The sequence below is a fragment of the Stegostoma tigrinum genome, chromosome 19, assembly GCF_030684315.1.
Source record: "Stegostoma tigrinum isolate sSteTig4 chromosome 19, sSteTig4.hap1, whole genome shotgun sequence".
NCBI lineage: Eukaryota > Metazoa > Chordata > Chondrichthyes > Orectolobiformes > Stegostomatidae > Stegostoma > Stegostoma tigrinum.
The window spans coordinates 56,942,847-56,960,565 of record NC_081372.1 but is presented as its reverse complement, the minus strand read 5'-3'; the positions used below and the strand labels follow the sequence as shown (position 1 = coordinate 56,960,565).

The following is a 17,719-nucleotide window of genomic DNA, read 5'->3' as shown; positions in this document are numbered from 1 at the left end:
CGCCTTCTCACATTCATTCATACTTCTACTCACTCACTCATCTTTACTCCCACCCTCTGTCTCAGCCTCAAACTCTCATTTGGGCAGGCACATGGATCGGAAGGGTTTAGAGGGATATGAGCCAAATGCTGGCAAATGGGACGAGTTCAGTTTGGGAAATCAGGTCAGCTGGGACAAGTTGGACCGAAGGGTCTGTTTCCATGCTGTATGATTCTAAGATTCTAGCTCAATACAGATCAGTATGTACCTTTGAGGGAGGAAGAGGACACTTACCCGGTAAAACAGCCAGGGCCCACCAACAGAATCGAGGAATAATTTAAAAAGAGCATGTGAATGTGCAAATAATAGCCTGGATCCAGAAGACTGCAAATGATATAAAGAACAGCAAGGGAAGACAAAGCAAAACAATAAGGGCTGTAGAAAGGAAATTCCAATGAACTGTGTGAATGACATCAACATTAATACAAAGGGTTTTGTAATTACAGTGGAAGTGAAAAGTAATAAAGAAAAACATGGACCTTTGCAAGCAGGTGGAGATAGTTTATTGCATGCATTTCTGGTCAACACATTACCAAGACGATATAGGCTCTTTGGAGAGGGTGCAGAGAAACTTTACCAGGATGTTGCCTGGTCTGGATGGTTTTAGTTATGAGGAGAGGTTGGATAAATTCGGATTGGTTTCACTGGAAATACGGAACTGAGGGATGACCTCATGTAAATCCATACAATTATGAGAGGCGTAGATGTAATGGATGGTCAGGGACTTTGTTCTCAGGGTGAAAGGGCCAACCACAAGAGGGCTTAGGCTCAAGGTGAGAAGAGTAACGTTTAGGGGGAAATGTTTCACACAGAGAGTGGTGAGTGCCTGGAACAGACTACCGGCCGAGGTGGTGGGTGCAAGACATGTTAGCATCACTTCAAGTGAATCTTGATAGACACATGAACAGGAGGCTAACAAAGAAATGGAACCCGTGCATGGGTAATAAGGAGTGAGAATAAGTACTGATGCTCCTCTGATGCTGCCCGGCCTGCTGTGCTCATCCAGCTCTACACCCCGTTATCTCAGATTCTCCAGCATCTGCAGTTCATGCTATCTCCGGGAGTAAGTACTGGTTAGGAATTGGTGCAGGCTTGGTGTGCAGAAGTTGTCTGTTCCTGTGCTGTAGTGTACTGTGTTGTAATGTAATTGGAGTTGTATTATTGAAACAGAAGTGTCAGTTTTCATGGGAGAGGCAGAGTAGGATATACCTGACAAACCCGGAAAACTAACAGTGAATCCAGGACGGGAACTCACTCAGGTTGGTGTGAACTTGAAACAGAAAATTAAAGATTGATAAATTGTCGGAACCTGATGGCTTATGCCCTAGGGTTTTAAAGTTGCAAAATCCTTTAGTCATAACATTTAAATCTTCGTGATTTAGGAAGCTTTCATCAGAGCTGTCTGATTTGAGAAAGGCGAGGGGGGACAGCAGACCTGATGGTCTCACAAGTTGGGGTGTGGAGTTTTCCGTGGCTATGAATAAGGAGGGAGTGAGTCGGCACTTGGAGAAATTTGAGCTGGTTAGAGGGGACCAACACGGTTTAGTAAAGAGAAAATGCTGCAAATGTTCAGCACTGTGGGTTAGGAGAGAATGTTTCAGTTTCATGTGGCTGTTTAATGATTTAGATTGTGCAATGGAGAACTGTACACCCAAGTCCACTCAAAGGTAGAAGGGTCTAGGCCCGAAATGTCAGCCTTCCTGCTCCTCTGATGCTGCTTGGCCTGCTGTGTTCATCCAGCTCTACACCTTGTTCTCTCAGGATACAGAATATCTCCTGTGGACAGGAGCCTATAAATATTAAATTCTTTCAATTACTCTATCCTGTTATGCAGGCCTAAAGGTGGCACATTTGGGTGACTGGGAACTACCAAGAAGAAAAACAATTGACTGAAACATTGTGATTCTACTGCTGAGCACCAGGAGTCAGTACTACACTGCACTGTGAGCACATTGTGATGGATCCCGAAGTATGTGCGAGAGCAGTCACTGGGATTGGGAGGTCAGGACAGGGAGAGCAAACAGAGGTGCATTTAAGATGTGGCGCTTTTGCGGAACAAGTGAAGAGAACGTCTGGCCTTTGGCAGGAAGGGTCCGTAACCCCAGGGCAGAGATTAAAGAGAATTGGCAGAAGTACCAGAGGGAAAATGAGGGAATCATTTTGGTGCAGATTTGCTACAGAATTAATTGTCCCACTAAAAAAAGGCAGGAGAAGTTGTAAAGACTGTATCTTTTTGAAATTTTTTTCAGTTGTGGACTGAATTGGGAAAAGGACTGTTTTACAACAAAGGACTAAGGAAGGCATAGTTGTACTCCAAAAAAAAGTTACTAAAACCCATTGAGGGCTGTCTTTATGTTGCTGCTTTGTAGAAGGTGTAAATAAACAGGTTGTATGTATACAACCGGAAATTCTGCTGGTAACACGTAGCTGATTGGTTAGGGCAGTAGTGACCAGTCATGTTGTCAAAAGTCATCAGCCCAACAACAATGCTCTGATTGGCTCCTGAGAAGATGAACAGCTTATGGATGGGAACAATATAGTGAGAAGCCATTGGACTGCTGGAAGGGCATGGGGTGTCACTCCCTCTAGTGAAAATACTTGTTAAAAACTAAAGAAAGCCAACTGTTTCTCCCCCAGCAATCGCTGTCAACTGTTGCTTTCAACCAGCAAGTCAGAGACTTCACAACTCGTGAACCAGTCGCTCCGCACTTCCAGTGAAAAAGTGAGGCGAACGTGAAGGAAAAGATCATATAATCACATAATTCTCGTTGTGGCATGGTAGTACCAAGCAGCTGAGCTAATCCAGAAAGTATTGGGGAAGTGGTAAATTGCTAAATGCGTCACTTTTGTGGCGTTAACTCAGGGCCATTGGAACCAGTTTGGAAATGATCTGGCTTGAAGGATAAAATGTACCTCCAGGATCCCAGGCTGATATTTCCCTTTCAACCACCACCTGCAGAAAAAGAAAGAGTATCTTTTTCGTTTCGCTAGTATTTGTGGTATCTTCCTGAGCACCAGATGGCTGCTGCATTCATTGTACATTTTCTTTTGCTGCCCAGTACCACCAGGGCCTCAGCAGCAGGGGGATGGCAGGGGTTGGTCTGTGGGGGCACAGAGACACAGCTGGGGCTGGGATTCAGCACCCAGGCTGTCCTACTCCAGTAGGTCTGGTGTGAGCCCAGGTGACCACATGATAGTATGTGGCACTTCTGCCAGTCGGTGGGTAAGGGATGTTTGAGGTGGTTCATTACACCAATCCTCCTCTGTCTCTGTCTCTGCCTTGGGCCTATCTAGTGATCAGTGATAGAGGATACACCAATGGAGAGTATCAACAGAAGAGGCTGCTCTTCCATAACAGGGAGATTGATAGCTTTCAGTACGATGCCATTCGGTCAGTTCTCATTCCGAGCACCTTATGGAGCTGCGACAAATCCAGCAGCTCCCTCTGAAAGCTCGAGGTATCCCCACTGCGTGTGACGCCAGCAGAATGGGTGGATCCAATGTAATGTGAATGTTGCACCAGTTTCTTGTACAACAGCTGGATCAGGGAGTAAATGTGCCAGCAATGACCCGATCAGTAACTAAGCGCAGTTCTAACAACTGGGCCAGCTCCTTCACCCAGGCCCTTCTGCTCCTGAGGCATTGTCTCTCTGGGGATACACAGAGCATTTACATCCACTAGAGGAGTGCCTGGACAATGGAATCATCAGCATGCACGCACACGCACTCACACACACGCACACACACACAGACACACTCACACACACACGTGCGCGCACACACACACGCACACGCACACACATGCACACACATGCACACGCGCATGCACGCACACAAACACAGACACACATACCCAGGCGCACTCTGCAGGGAGGCAATGACTCAATGGTGTTATTGCTGGACTGTTAATCTAGTGACCCAGAACACTAGCGACCTGAATTCGAATCCTGCCATGGTAGATGGTGGAATTTGAATTCAATAAAAATATCTGGAATTAAGAATCTAGTGATGACCACGAATCCTTTGCTGATTGTCAGGAAAACCCATCAGCCTCACCAATGGGAAGGAAACTGCCATCTTCATCTCGTCTGGCCCACGTGTGACTCCAGACCCACAGCAATGTGGCTGACTCTAAACTGTCCTGTGGACAATTAGATTTGGGCAATAAATGCTGCCTGGTCAGCAATCAATGACCTTTTACCCAGCTTAGTAAATATTCCAGCACACTGGGATCTGCCCAAGTATCAGCTCTGCCTGTTTAGCCCGGCTCTATTTCCCACCTAGGCTGGAGGTTTATACACTGTGGGTTCTGTGCTTCGTCGGGGCAGGGGCTGCTTTGTGCCAGTCGATTGATTGTGACAGGCAATGGTTTGCTGGAAGTACAGCCGTGATGCTGCTGTTTGTCACTTCCAGTGTGTGTGCCAGCACCAAACACCAGCTTTCTGAGGAGAACAGTGTAGGTCTTAAATGCATTTAGCAGTGTACAAATATGCAGAGGTGGGAAGTGGCGAGGTTGGTCAGCACCCAACATTGCACAAGCTGATCCCAGTGCTTTGGTGAGTGTATTTTGCCTGAACATGTGCCCATCAGTGAGAAGAAGCTGCAGCCCGCACCCTAAACAGATCATTCCAAACTTCCCATTTTGTGTTTCTTACTTTTGATTGGCTTTTGCTGAGTTTTTATTTGGAAGGAGCTCAGTGAGCTCCGAAGGGATGATGCTGGACTTTGGGAAAATCTTGCTTGGCACAGCAAGGGCCCTGAGTCCATCACTTGCTCCCAATCATTGGGAGCTCAGTCACAGTCACTATTGGGTTCCACTTTGTGAGAACATGAGAAACAGGGGCAGGAAGAGGCCATCTGGCTCATCAAGCCTGCTCTGTCATTCAATAAGATCATGGCTGATTTTCTTGTGGACTCAGCTCCGTCTACTCACCATAGCCCTTTATTCCTTCACTGTTCAAAAAACTATCTATATTTTCCATAAATACATTCAACAAAGTAGCTTTAGCTGCTTCATGGGGCAGGGAATTCCACAGATTCACAACCCTTTGGGTGAAGAGGTTCCTCCTCAACTCAGTTCTAAATCTACTCCCCCTTATTTTGAGGTTATGCCCCCTAGTTCTAGTTTTACCCACCAGTGGAAACAACCCTCTCTTTCTATCTTATCTGTTCCTTCCATAATTTTATATGTTTCTATAAAATCCACTCACCCCCGTTCTTCTAAATTCCAATGGGCATAGACCCATTCTGCTCAATCTCCCCTCATAAAGCAATGTTCTCAATTCTGGAATCAGCCTTTGGAGAGAGACAGATGGATATAGGGGTGGCAAAGGAGACACATTACATGTGGAGGGCATGGGATTTCAGCAAGGACACTATGAGCCTTGAATCCTATATTTCTCTTAGTCCAGAGTGTGCTGATTGATTACAGCTCCCTGAGGAAGGTGGCACAGTATTGGGTCCTCTCATGGGATCAGACCCTGCAGATCAGGGGAGAGGGTGTGCTACCGTGGTTGTGACAATGCCTGGACTTCCTTTTTGGGAATGGTGCCTCCAAGACGGATGAGGCTGCGACAGTTCACTATCCATGGCTGGGTTGTTGTGAGCTGGTAGCTGTCTTCCAGGAGAGAGGATGTCAACATCCAAGAGGGCCTAGAGAAGTAACTATATGGACAAGCATATGGACGTACATGGAATAGTGTAGGTTAGATGGGCTTGAGATCAATATGACAGGTCGGCACAACATGGAGGGCCGAAGGGCCTGTACTGTGCTGTAATGTTCTATGTTCTATATACAGGATGGCGAAAGGTGCTGACTGCGTCCCGGGTCCTGGCCTTGCAGGAAAAAGCATCTCTAAGGGAAACTTACCGAAACCACTGAGGTTACAATGTGTTGTCTTGGAGACACATCTATCTCACTAATACATCCCTGATAGAGGGACCCAACTCCCTGGTGTGCTGCCAGTTCATGATGACCTCTGAGTTTGCCTGATAACAAAATCAGATAAGAACTGATTCAATCCTGGCATTTATCTAATACCTGTGTCACCAGAATTGCATCAAATCAAGACAGTTCCTATTGCAGAATCACAGAATGATGACAGTACAGTGGGAGGCCACTTGGCACATTGTGCTATCGCAGTAATTTAACTGGCACTATTCTTCTTGTAGTCTGCATTCTTCCTTTTCAAACAGTAATATAACTCACCCTTAACCTCTGGATTAAACCTGTCACAATTTCAGATAGAGCATTCAGACACCAGCCACTCACTCCATACAAAGTGTCCTCCCTCATGCCACCACTGACTCCTTCATCCCAGTCCTTCCACCAACAGGGACAACTTCTTCCCCAAACGTATAAAAACTGAAAGAACTGCGGGCTTTGTAAATCAGGAATAAAAACAGAAGTTGCTGGGACAGCTCAGCAGTTCTAGCAACATCTGTGAAGGCAAAATAAGGATTAACTCTTCGGTTCTGGTGACCCTTCCCCAGTTCTGAGGTGGACCCGAAATATTAACTCTGATTTTGTCTTCACAGACGCTGCAAGACCTGCTGGGCCTTTCCAGCAACTTCTGTCTTCTTTTCTCCCCATCTATTCTACCCAGATTTCTAGTGGCTATGAAGACCTGGATCAATTCTTCACTCAACCTTCTCCCCTGCTTTCGCCAACTTCTCCAAATCACCTTCAGAACTGAAGTTCCTCATCCCAGCAACCATTCTTGTCAATCATTTCTGTACCCCTGTCTAACACCTTTCCAAAATGTGGTGCCCAGAACTGGACACCTTATTCCAGTTGAAGTTGAATTTGTGCTTTGTGGAGTTTCAACATGCCAGGGGCTTTTTATTCTCAGCGCCTCTATTAATAAGACCCCAGAATAGAGTATACTTTATAAATCAGACTCTTTACCTGCCCTGTACCCGCCCCTTCAATGACCATGCTCTCATATATCCCAAGGTTCTCTGCTTTCACATTCCCTTTCGAGCTATACCTTTATTTTATACTGTTTATCAATGTTTATCTGACCAAAATGGTCACATGCCAAATGATAACACGGTGTAGAACTGGATGAACACAGCAGGCCAAGCAGCATCAGAGGAGCAGGAAAACTGACATTTCAGGAAATGATAGTGGCTCAGTGATTAGCGCTGCTGCCTCACAGTGCCAGGGACCTGGGTTCGATTCCACCCTTGGGCGACTGTCTGCACGGAGTTCACACAGTCTCCCTGTGTCTGCGTGAGTTTCCTTCGGTTTCCTGCCCAGGTCCAAAGATGTGCAGGGGTGGATTGGCCATGCTATAGCGCCCAGGGGGGTGCAGGTGAGGTGGGGTTAGCCATTGGAAATGCAGGGTTACAGGGATGGGGTGGTTTTCGGTAGGATGCTCTTCAGAGGGTCAGAGTGGACTCATTGGGCTGAATGGCCTGCTTCCACACTGTAGGGATTCTATGACAATGTATCACTTGAGCCTTCCCTGTGCTAGGTTTCACCTGCCACATATATGCACATCCTACTGCCTTTTCCATGCCCATCTAATATTCCACACTACGCTCCTCATGTTTCCAAGTTGCATATGACACATGTTTTGGAATTGCTTCCTATGCGCTAAAATGTACAGTTTTGATAAATATCAGCAAGAACAAATCCAGGGGAACCACATTACAAAGCTTTGTGCAGTCTGAAAAACATCCACCAACCATTTGTCTCATCAACTAATAAATTAATAAATCAGTAAGCTTCCTGCCTCTCTGCCCATTTTGTATCCATGTTGCTACTGAGCCTTAGCATTGCTCACAAGCCTGTCATGTGGTATCGTATCAAACATCTTCTGGAAGTCCACAAACACCACATCAACAGCCTTATCCTCAATAAACCTCTCTGTTGCCTCATCAAAGCAAAACGCTGGCAAGTTAGGTAGACCCGATTTGGCTTTAAAAAAATCAGTGCTGGCTTCCAATAGCTAGCCCACATTTGTTCAAGTGAAGATTAAACCGAATGAATGTTTGTTTTTAGAAGCGTTGACTCCACTGAGGCTAAACTGAGGGACCTGTAGCTGCTGGATTTAGCTCTACACCTTGTTAAACATGGGGGTAACATTCGCAATTCTCTGGTATTCTGGCACCATCCCTGAGTCTAAGGAAACTAAGTCATTATCAACAGTGTCTGTGCAAATTTCACTCACACTTCTCTGACTATCTTTGGATGCACTTCATCTGGTGCCTACTGACCATGAGTCAATCCTATATAAAAGCAGAATATTTTTCTTTGTTAAAGACAGGTGCAAAGTATTCATTACATTCCTCAACCAAGCCCCCACTCCCCCTGCCTTCATGTGTGACCCCCCTTTATTGGCCCCTGATCACTTTACCCTCTCCTCTCACCGCATTTCCTATTTACGTAGCCATCACTTTCTATTTCCACATGCCTACCTGTTCCTGTAACTCAACTATCTTATTTTGTTTCTCAGTTACAGGATGAGAGCATCATTCGTTGACAAACCCCAGTTGGCCAGAGGGCACTTAAGAGTCAACCACATTGCTGTGGGCCTGGAGTCACGTGTAGGCCTGCAGATTTCCTTCATTAATGCACCAGGTGGGTTTTTCCTGACCATCGGCGATGGTTTTACAGTTATCTTTAGACTTTTATATCCAGATTATTATTGGATTGAAATTCTACCATCTGCCATGACGGGATTTGAACCCAGGTCCCCAGACCTGGGTCTCTAGATTGATAGACTAGTGATAATGCCATTAGGCCTCCCCCAATTACCAGCTTTGCCCACCTGGCTGAGTGTGGGACCTCGTCTGAAACTGGACTTGCATTTTGCTCAAGTCCTGTGAGCTGCTGAGAGGAAATTAGGGGAACTGAAATGGAAAAGGAATACTCCCTCCCAAGCACCCTGACCCTCAAGCACAACCTGACCCCAGGTGCTGCAGCCAATTTCAACGAATGGAAGCTTGCAGACTGGGTATGGCACTTCTGAATGCGTTGGCAGCACCACAGTGAAGCCTGATAGACAGCAAGCCAAGCCCAATTCGTGGCCTAAAATGAAGAGCTCACAGCGGGTAGGTTCTCATGGTCCTGTTGCCCTGGGCCTTCAATGTGTTGAAAGCCACTGTTTTGGGAGACACTACTGAGGCTAATCTTGCCTAGCTGCTGCCATCCATCCTGGGCATAAAAACCAGGAAAACAGGTTGGGAATGGGGGAGGTACAATGTGACTTGAATGTCTTTGTGTACCAGTCGCTGACAGTACGTGTGGAGGCACAGCAGGTGGTGAGGAAGGTCAATTGTATGTTGGCCTCCATAGCGAGAGGATTCGAGTACAGGAGCAGGGATGTCTTGCTGCTGTTGTACGGGGCCTTGGTGAGATCACACCTGGAGTATTGTGTGCTATTTTGGTCTCCTTTATCTGAGGAAGGATGTTCTGGTGATGGACAGAGTGACAGAGATTCCTGGAGCACTAGATTCGTTGGAGCAGTGAGGACTATATTCACTGAAGCTTACAAGAGTGAGGGGGGTCTCATAGAAACCTATAAAATTCTAACAGGGGTAAACACAGGAAGGATGCTTCTGATGGCCTAAGGAGTCCAGAATCATGGGGGTCACAGTCAAAGGATACAGGGAAAGCCATTTGCAACTGAGATGACAAATGTCTTCACCTAGAGAGTGATGTTTGATTTGATTTATTATTGTGACATGTAAAGCTTACAGTGAAATGTATTGCTCTGTGCGCTAACCAATCAAATCATGCCTTACGTAAGTACTTCGGGGTTACAGACAGAATACAGAATATAGCGTTACAGGTACCAAGAAGGAGCAGAGAGAGATCAACTCTAATACATGCGAGGTCTGTTCATAAATCTGATAACAGCAGGGAAGAAGCTGTTCTTGAATCTGTTGGTAGTTGCTTTTAAATTGTGTCTTTTACCTGATGGAAGGGGGTGAAAGAGAACATGACCGGGGTTGCAGGGGTTGGCAGGGGGTGGAATTTGATGATGTTGGCTGCTTTCCCAAGGCAGTGGGGAGTGTAGATGGAGCCCATGGAAGGGAGGCTGGTTTGTCTGAAGGACTGGGCTGTGTTCACAGCCCTCTGTGGTTTCTTGCGTTCCTGGGCAGAGCAGTTGCCATACCAATTCTCTGCCTCAGAAAATGGTTGAAGCCAAAACATTGATTTATTTCTCAAGAAGGAGTCATATATATTTCTTAAGGCCAAAGAGATTCTAGGGCATGCAGGCAAAACAAGAACAGGGGACTGAGTTGGGCGATCAGCCATGATCATTGCAGGCTCGAAGGGCCGAATGGCCTGCTCCTGCTACTATTTTTGGTTTCTATGTAAAACTGTAGCGAGTGTGGAATTTTAGATATTGGAGAGTAAAAGGCCCAGGAGAAGCCAGAAATGTGCGAGGATATCTTATAACCGAATATGAATTGGTTCCTCCCTGAGTTTGTTGATCCAACATGTTATGGATGGAACATTCTAGAATGACTGTGTGCTTGTCGGACAGTCACATCATAAGTTGTTGTTCTAAAATCAGATCGGCTGGGTGCCATGGAAGCAGCAGAGAGTAGGGTGTGAGAAATAGATAGACCTTTAAACATGATACATGACAACTACAGCGACTCTCCCATCTTCTCAAACAAACCCCTCCCCCCAACTAGCCCAGCCCACCCCACCCCACCCTACTGATCTGCTGGAATTGGGTCACATGTGAGCAATGTGTCAGTCCTGTATGACCACAGACAGAATATTCCAGCAGGCCGTTCACTTTGATAGGCTCTTCATGAAAGCTATGCTACGCAGTACAGTTTATGCTGTTAAATATTTATTCGCAGTCCAGCTACTGTTCATTTCTTTGTCGCCTTCTGCCTGTCTTCCGCTTCTTATATTTTATTTAAACACTCTCAGCTGCTCAAAACTAGGCATCACGGTGGCTCAGCGGTTAGCGCTGCTGGGCCTCACAGCGCCGGGCACCCGGGCTCGATTCCACCCTCGGGCGACTGTCTGTGTGGAGTTTGCATGTTCTCCCATCATCAGGGTGGGTCCCCTCTGGGGGCTCCGGTTTCGTCCCACAGTCCAAAGGTGTGCAGCTTAGGGTGGTTTGGCCATGCTAGATTTCCCACAATGCTCAGGGATGAGCAGGCTAGGTTGGTTAGCCATGGGAAATGCAGGGTGATGGGATGGGATATTCAGTGGAGAGGTGGTGTAGACTCAACGGCTGGCCTGTGGGGATTCTATCAATCAAAGACTGGGTCTTGATGCCCTGCATTGGACAAGGTCATTGTACATGCTGATCGACCAGGTTTAACCAGGTATGTACATCACCCATCCCTGTTACTGCCCAGATTTCCCTCTGGCTGGAATCTCCTGCTCTACCCACAGGCCCTTCCCATGGTCACTCTTGAAGGAAGTGCCTTTGTGGGGTGGGGGGGGGGTCTTTGCAATGCGATAAATCACATACCTGCCCATAGGCACAGCGTATGTATTGCCACCATCACTGGAACGCCTCACTGACATTTGTGTACCAGCTCAGCCTCTCGTTAGCACAAGAAAAGTTACTGTGGATGCTGGAAAAGCAGAAATACTCCACAGATCTGGCAGTATCACAGAATTCAGACTGCACCAACTCGCCAAAGGATCATCGCCACTTTGAGCCATTCTTCTGCTTTCTCATCCCTCACTATACCCTTCCAAGCCCTTTTTATCCAAATAGCCATCCTCTTGAATGCCTCAATTGACCCTGCCTCCACCGCATTTCCAGACAGATCTACCCACTCAGTTGGTGGAAACATGTTTCTCATGTCAACCTTGCTTCATGTACACATCACCTTAAGTCCTGTCATTCTAGTTTCTTTAAGGCACAGGAGCAGTCTCTCCCTGTTTACTCTATCCAGCGTCATGATTTTGAAAAACTCTATCAGTTTCTCTCTGAGCTTTCTTCCCTGCAAGGAGAGCAGCTCCAGCTTCTTCCGTCTATCCTCATCATTGAAGTTCCTCAGCCCTAATCCATCTTTGTAACCCGTTTCTGAATTCTCTCCAGTGTGTTCACATCCTTCCCACACCTGTATATGATCCATCGACTGGGGCATTCATGGAGAGAAACGTAGAGAAAACATTTGAGGAGGATCAGAAACCATTTCATGACAGAAAGCGTTGGCCTGAAACGTTCTGTCTCCTCAAACGCTGTGGTGGAATTTGAGGGTGCATCTATGTGTCACGGTTTGGAGGGCCCAAATTTAAAAGGAATGGCACTAATGGTGTAATGCTAGCCCTAAATTGGATGGCACATTCAGAAACAATGGAGGTTATGAGGCTTGGCCTCATCCAGTCTCTTATCGCTAAACCTCCTTGTAGTCAAAGAACCCCTATAGAGGGGAAGCAGGCCACTCAGCCCAACAAATACGCACCAGCTCTCCGAAGATCATCCCACTCAGACCTACCCTCCTACCCCATCCCTGTAAACCTGCATTTCCCATGACTAACCCACCTAGCCTGTACATCCCTACACAATATGGGGCTATTTCCCATGGCCAATCCACCCTATGCTGCACATCTTTGGACTGTGGGAGGAAACCGGAGCACCCAGAGGAAACCCACGCGGGACACGGGGAGAATGTGCAAACTCCACACAGACAGTCACCCGGGGGTCATAAAGAAGGGAAGAGCAAACAGGAGGAAGTGAAAAGAGGGGAGAGCGGAGAGGGCAAAAACAGGGAGGGGGAAGAAGAAGGTGTTTTTGCTGTGGAGGGATAGCAATGAAGGTTTACAATATGCATTGAAGTGAAATTGTGAAAGATGCTGTTATGTTTTTTAATAAATTCTTTTATAGTATGTGTGCATCCCTGGCCCGGCACCATTTATTGCCCACCCCTAATTGCCCAGAGGGCAGAGTTAACTACACCCCAGTGCGTCTGGAGTTATGTGTGGGCCAGTCCATATTGGAATGGCAGATTTCCATCCCTAAAGAACATTAGTGAACCAGATGTTAATCAACAGTGGACTAGCCTTCGGATTAGCTTTTAATTTCCGACATTTTTTTATGGATTTCAACATCCACATTCTGTCGTGGTGGGATTTGAACCTGTACCCATGGAGTATGGGTGGGTTACAGAATGCTAACCCAGTGACATTATAACAAGTCACTCAATGCCACCAATATTGATGTGTAGTTTATCCTAATCTTACAGTTGAAGCTTAGGACTCTTGTGGTGCAGCGGTAGTGTCGCTACATGTGAGTCAGGACGCCTGTATAATAACATCCCTGATCAGATTGATAGGAGTTATCGACACCCACAGGTTTCCAGTTTTCCTAAGACTTACAATTTACGCCCCAAGTGGGAATACAGCTCCAATTAATTAGATCTCATGAAAATCCTTGAATAGAGACTTAAATGGATTACTCACTAGTACTTTTATAATAATGGGAAAGGGTATGTGTATGACGCTTTTGCCAAGAGTAAGCCGTTCACAAGCCAACTGGGATGCATGGCTCTCAGATTGGACCTTTGCATTGCAGTGGTGCGGTCAGCTGTGAGAAGGGGAGAAGCACAGAGGGGATAACAAACAGGTTAGCAGCAGAGGGCAGTGCAGAGAGAAGGGGTTGAAGTGAGATGTTCTTGCTGTAGAGGGAGTGTAGCAGTGGTTTATAAATTGATTCCTGGGATGGCAAAACTGATGGCCTAGTGGTATTATCACTGGGCTGTTGAATGCAGAGACCAAGGTAACGTTCTGGGACCTGGGTTCAAATCCCACCATGGCAGATGGTAGAATTTGAACAAAATATCTGGAATTAAGAATCTAATGATGACCAGGAATTGATTGCCAGGGTAAACACATCTGGTTCACTAATATTCTTTAGGGGAGGAAACTCTGGCCTGGATACTTATGACTCCATGATACAATGTGGTTGACTCAAAAAATTGAAACAAAAACCCTCAGGGACAATTAGGGATGGGCAATAAATGCTGCCTGGTCAGCGATGCCCTCATCCCGTGAATGAATAATTTTAAAAAATGTATGAGGGGGTATTGAATCAGTTGGCATTGCATTCACTGGAGTTTGGAAGAATGAGGTGGGAAGTAGGCGGTGACTCTCTTGGAAACTGATAGAATTCCAACAGGACCAGGCAGGTTAGATGATGTTCCCAATAGTGGGGAAGTCCTGAACCAGGGGTCATAAGCGGGTAAATGTTCAGGACTGACATGAGAAGAAATTTCTTTACCCAGAAGTGTTCACCACCACAGGAAGTACTTTAGGTCAAAGCATAGATAACAGGGTGTGGAGCTGGATGAACATGGCAGGCCAAGTGGCATCAGAGGAGCAGGAAAGTAAAAGTTTTTTTCTAAAGAAGGGTCTCGACCCAAAACGTCAGCTTTCCTGCTCCTCTGATGCTGCTTGGCCTGCTGTGTTCATCCAGCTCCACACCTTGTTATCTCTGATTCTCCAGCATCTGCAGTTCCTACTGTCTCTGAAACAGTGGATTTGAGTGTATGAGTAGGTTGCAAGCTCACTGCAGACAGAGCTGTAACATCTTATACATATAGCGTGTGGCATCTTTAAAGGAGAAGTTTCTTAACGATAAAGTGCAGAAATATTACTGCTCGTGCCTCCAGGCATAACCCTCTTTGTGAGAGTAGTACGTTACTCCTTCATGTGTCTACGGAAGGATATGTTTCTTTGGCTCCCCATATGTCCAGGGACTCACCATCAAATTGGAGCACAGATGGCCTTTCTAATTCATTGTCTCACCTTATCGTCTCTTCTTTTTCTCACTCCTAGCTCCTTGAAACAGTGCATTGAAATTGTGACATTTGTGTTCTCATGGTCACTACTAGCGCTGGGTGTGAACCAGGGAGCCAAAGGATGTGAACTAAACAGCCGCAAAACAGGATTCTGGGTTGGTCACAAGATGTGAGAGCCTCAATTCCTGGATATATCTCTGAGTTAGCATCACATACAGTCTCATAGAATCTCTGCAGTGTGGAAGCAGGCCATTTGGCCCATCAAGTCCACACTGACCCTCCAAAGACCATCTCACTCAGTCCCCTCCACCAACCCAGCATTTCCCATGCCTAACCCACCTGCAGACACTACGGACAATTCAGCGTGGTCAATATACTCCAGCCTCGCATCGTTGGACTGAGGGAAGAAACTGGAGCACTTGGAGGAAACCCACGCAGACACAGGGAGAATGTGCAAACTCCACACAGACAGTCACCTGAGGCTGGGATTGAACCTGGGTCCCTAGTGCTGTGAGGCTGCAGTGCTAACCACTGAGCCACCGTGCCGCCCAAGGGATGGACGAATGCTGCTTTGCTTTAAATATTACAGAATGATGGATAGAGTCGATAGCCAGAGACTTTTCCCCAGGGCAGGATTGACTGCCACGAGTGGTCATAGTTTTAAGGTGTTAGGAGGAAGGTATAGAGGAAACGTCAGAGGGAGGTTCTTCACCCAGAGAGTTGTAAGTGCGTGGAATAGTTTATCAGTGGTAGTCGTGGAAGCGGAGTCATTAGTGACATTTAAGCGACTGCTGGACATGCACATGGACAGCAGTGAATTGAGGGGAACGTAGGTTAGGTTATTTTATTTTTGGATTAGGATTATTCCACGGCACAACATCGTGGGCCGAAGGGCCTGCACTGTGCTGTCCTTTTCTATGTTCTATGTTCTATGTTCTATGTTCTAGAAGATTTCTTATGTCCATCTGAGGGGACAGACAGAGTCTCAGTTTAAATAAAAGATTGCTTTTTGGACAGTGCAGCTCTCCTGAGATACTGTACTGGAGTGTCAGCCTCGTAGTTGTGCTGAAACCTCTGGGATAGGACTTGAACCTATAATATGCTGACTTTGAGATGTAAGTGATAGCCTGGAGCAATGGCTAATTTTTTTTGAAATGATGGTTTCTTGTTGTTCTACCCACACAGGCGTGTCATTCAAACCCAGATCAGTACCTTAGTCCATATTTAGGCAGCAAAATATAAGTTGGAACTGAACCCATACTCCTTGAGCCTTTATGTAGACAGAATAAATAGCATTTCCGTTGGTTGTCTTTGGTCCCATGTGAAAATGGCTTTGTGCAAATTAAATGTGGTTTAGTACGGGCCAAACCCTGCAGCTCAAAACTGACAAAGAGAATGATAGTATTCATGACGGTGCGTTGAGTCATGGGATTGGCAGAGAGATCAAACATATGATGTAGAGCTGAATGCTTTTGAACTTTGGCTGCCCTACTTTCCTTTGAGGATGTAGATAAAAGGCACTTTGGCTCCACGGCTGCTGGGAGGATGAAAGATTTAATGATACAAAGCTATGTGTTTATCAACACTGAGTTCCATGTCCTCCCGGCTTTACACGTGACCCGAAGTCAATGTAAATACAAAAATGTGATCAAACTTCTGCTTTAATATCCCTGAAAGTGGTCTTTTTCTGGCATAATTTGTTTCTAAATAGATATCTTCGCTTAACTGGTTCCCCATCCACCACTTTCAACATTCACTCTCTCTTCACCATTGGTGCTCTGTGGACCATCTATCTTGCAGCAACACAGCAAGTCTCCTCCAAAACTACCCTCAAAACCCATTAACCCTTGAAGGATGAGGGCAGTAGAAGCACTGGAACACCACCAAGAGCTCCATTCCAAGCCACTCGCCGTCCCAACTTGGAAATAAATCAGTGTCGTTGGGTCAAAATCCTGGAATTCCGTCTCTAACCAAACTGTGGGTGTACCCACATTACAATGCATGGCAATGGCTCATACAAACGGAACTGAGGTTTAGGGGGTGAAGAGCATCAAGTTTCACAGAGTGACAATAACAGACAACCCGTCCTGGACTTCCCACGTGGATGCGACAGTCAGGGAGGCACAGCAACGCCTCTCCTTCCTCAGGCAGCTCAGGAAATTTGTCATGTCCATACGGTTCCTCACCAACTTGTAAAGTTGCACCATTGAAACCGTACAGTCCAGGTGTATAACGGCCTGGCACGGCATCTGCTCTGCCCAGGACTGTAAGAAGCTACAGAAGGTGATGTGCACCTCCCAGACCATCACAGAAACCAACCTTCCATCCATGGACTCTACTTACACGGCTCGCTGCCGCAGAAAGGCATCCAACAACATCAAAGACCCATCGCACCCCAGTAATGACCCCCTAATCCTCTTCCATCAGGCAGAAGCTACAGAAGCCTGAACACATATGCCAGCAGCTTCAGGAACAGCGTCTTTCCGGCCATTATCAGACAGTTGAATGGACTCAAACAATGTATTCTGCAATGTAACCTGTATGCCTCTAAGTCTTTGGATCTGTACATCCCTTCCTTGCAGTAATCTGCCTGTACTGCTTGTAAACAAAGGTTTTCACTGTATTTCAGTACACATGGCAATAAAATCAATCAAATCATACAAACAAGGCACAAGAGTATGCCACTTGGCCCTCGAGCCTGCTCTGCCAATCAATAAGTTCTTTGTAGAACCCCTAAAGTGTTCTAGCAGGCCATTAGACCTATTGAGTCTACACTGACGCTCTGAGGAGTTCCCACCACCCCCTTACCCTGCCCTATCCTTGAACTTCCCATGGCTGATCCACCCTCGCCTACACATCCCTGGACAATTTAGCATGGCCTAGCCTACACATCATGGGACTGTGGGAGGGAACTGGGGCCCCCAAAAGGAAACGCACGCAGACA

At 46.4% G+C, this 17,719-nt stretch overlaps 1 long non-coding RNA gene across 1 annotated transcript; it reads left to right on the top strand.

The window, feature by feature from the left end:
- The first annotated feature begins 1,258 nt into the window (after positions 1-1,258).
- Positions 1,259-17,514, top strand: LOC125461178 (uncharacterized). Its single transcript, XR_007249420.2, has 3 exons — positions 1,259-1,298; positions 8,502-8,626; positions 16,487-17,514. It is a non-coding gene; the product is annotated as an uncharacterized LOC125461178 (long non-coding RNA).
- The last annotated feature ends 205 nt before the right edge of the window (positions 17,515-17,719 follow it).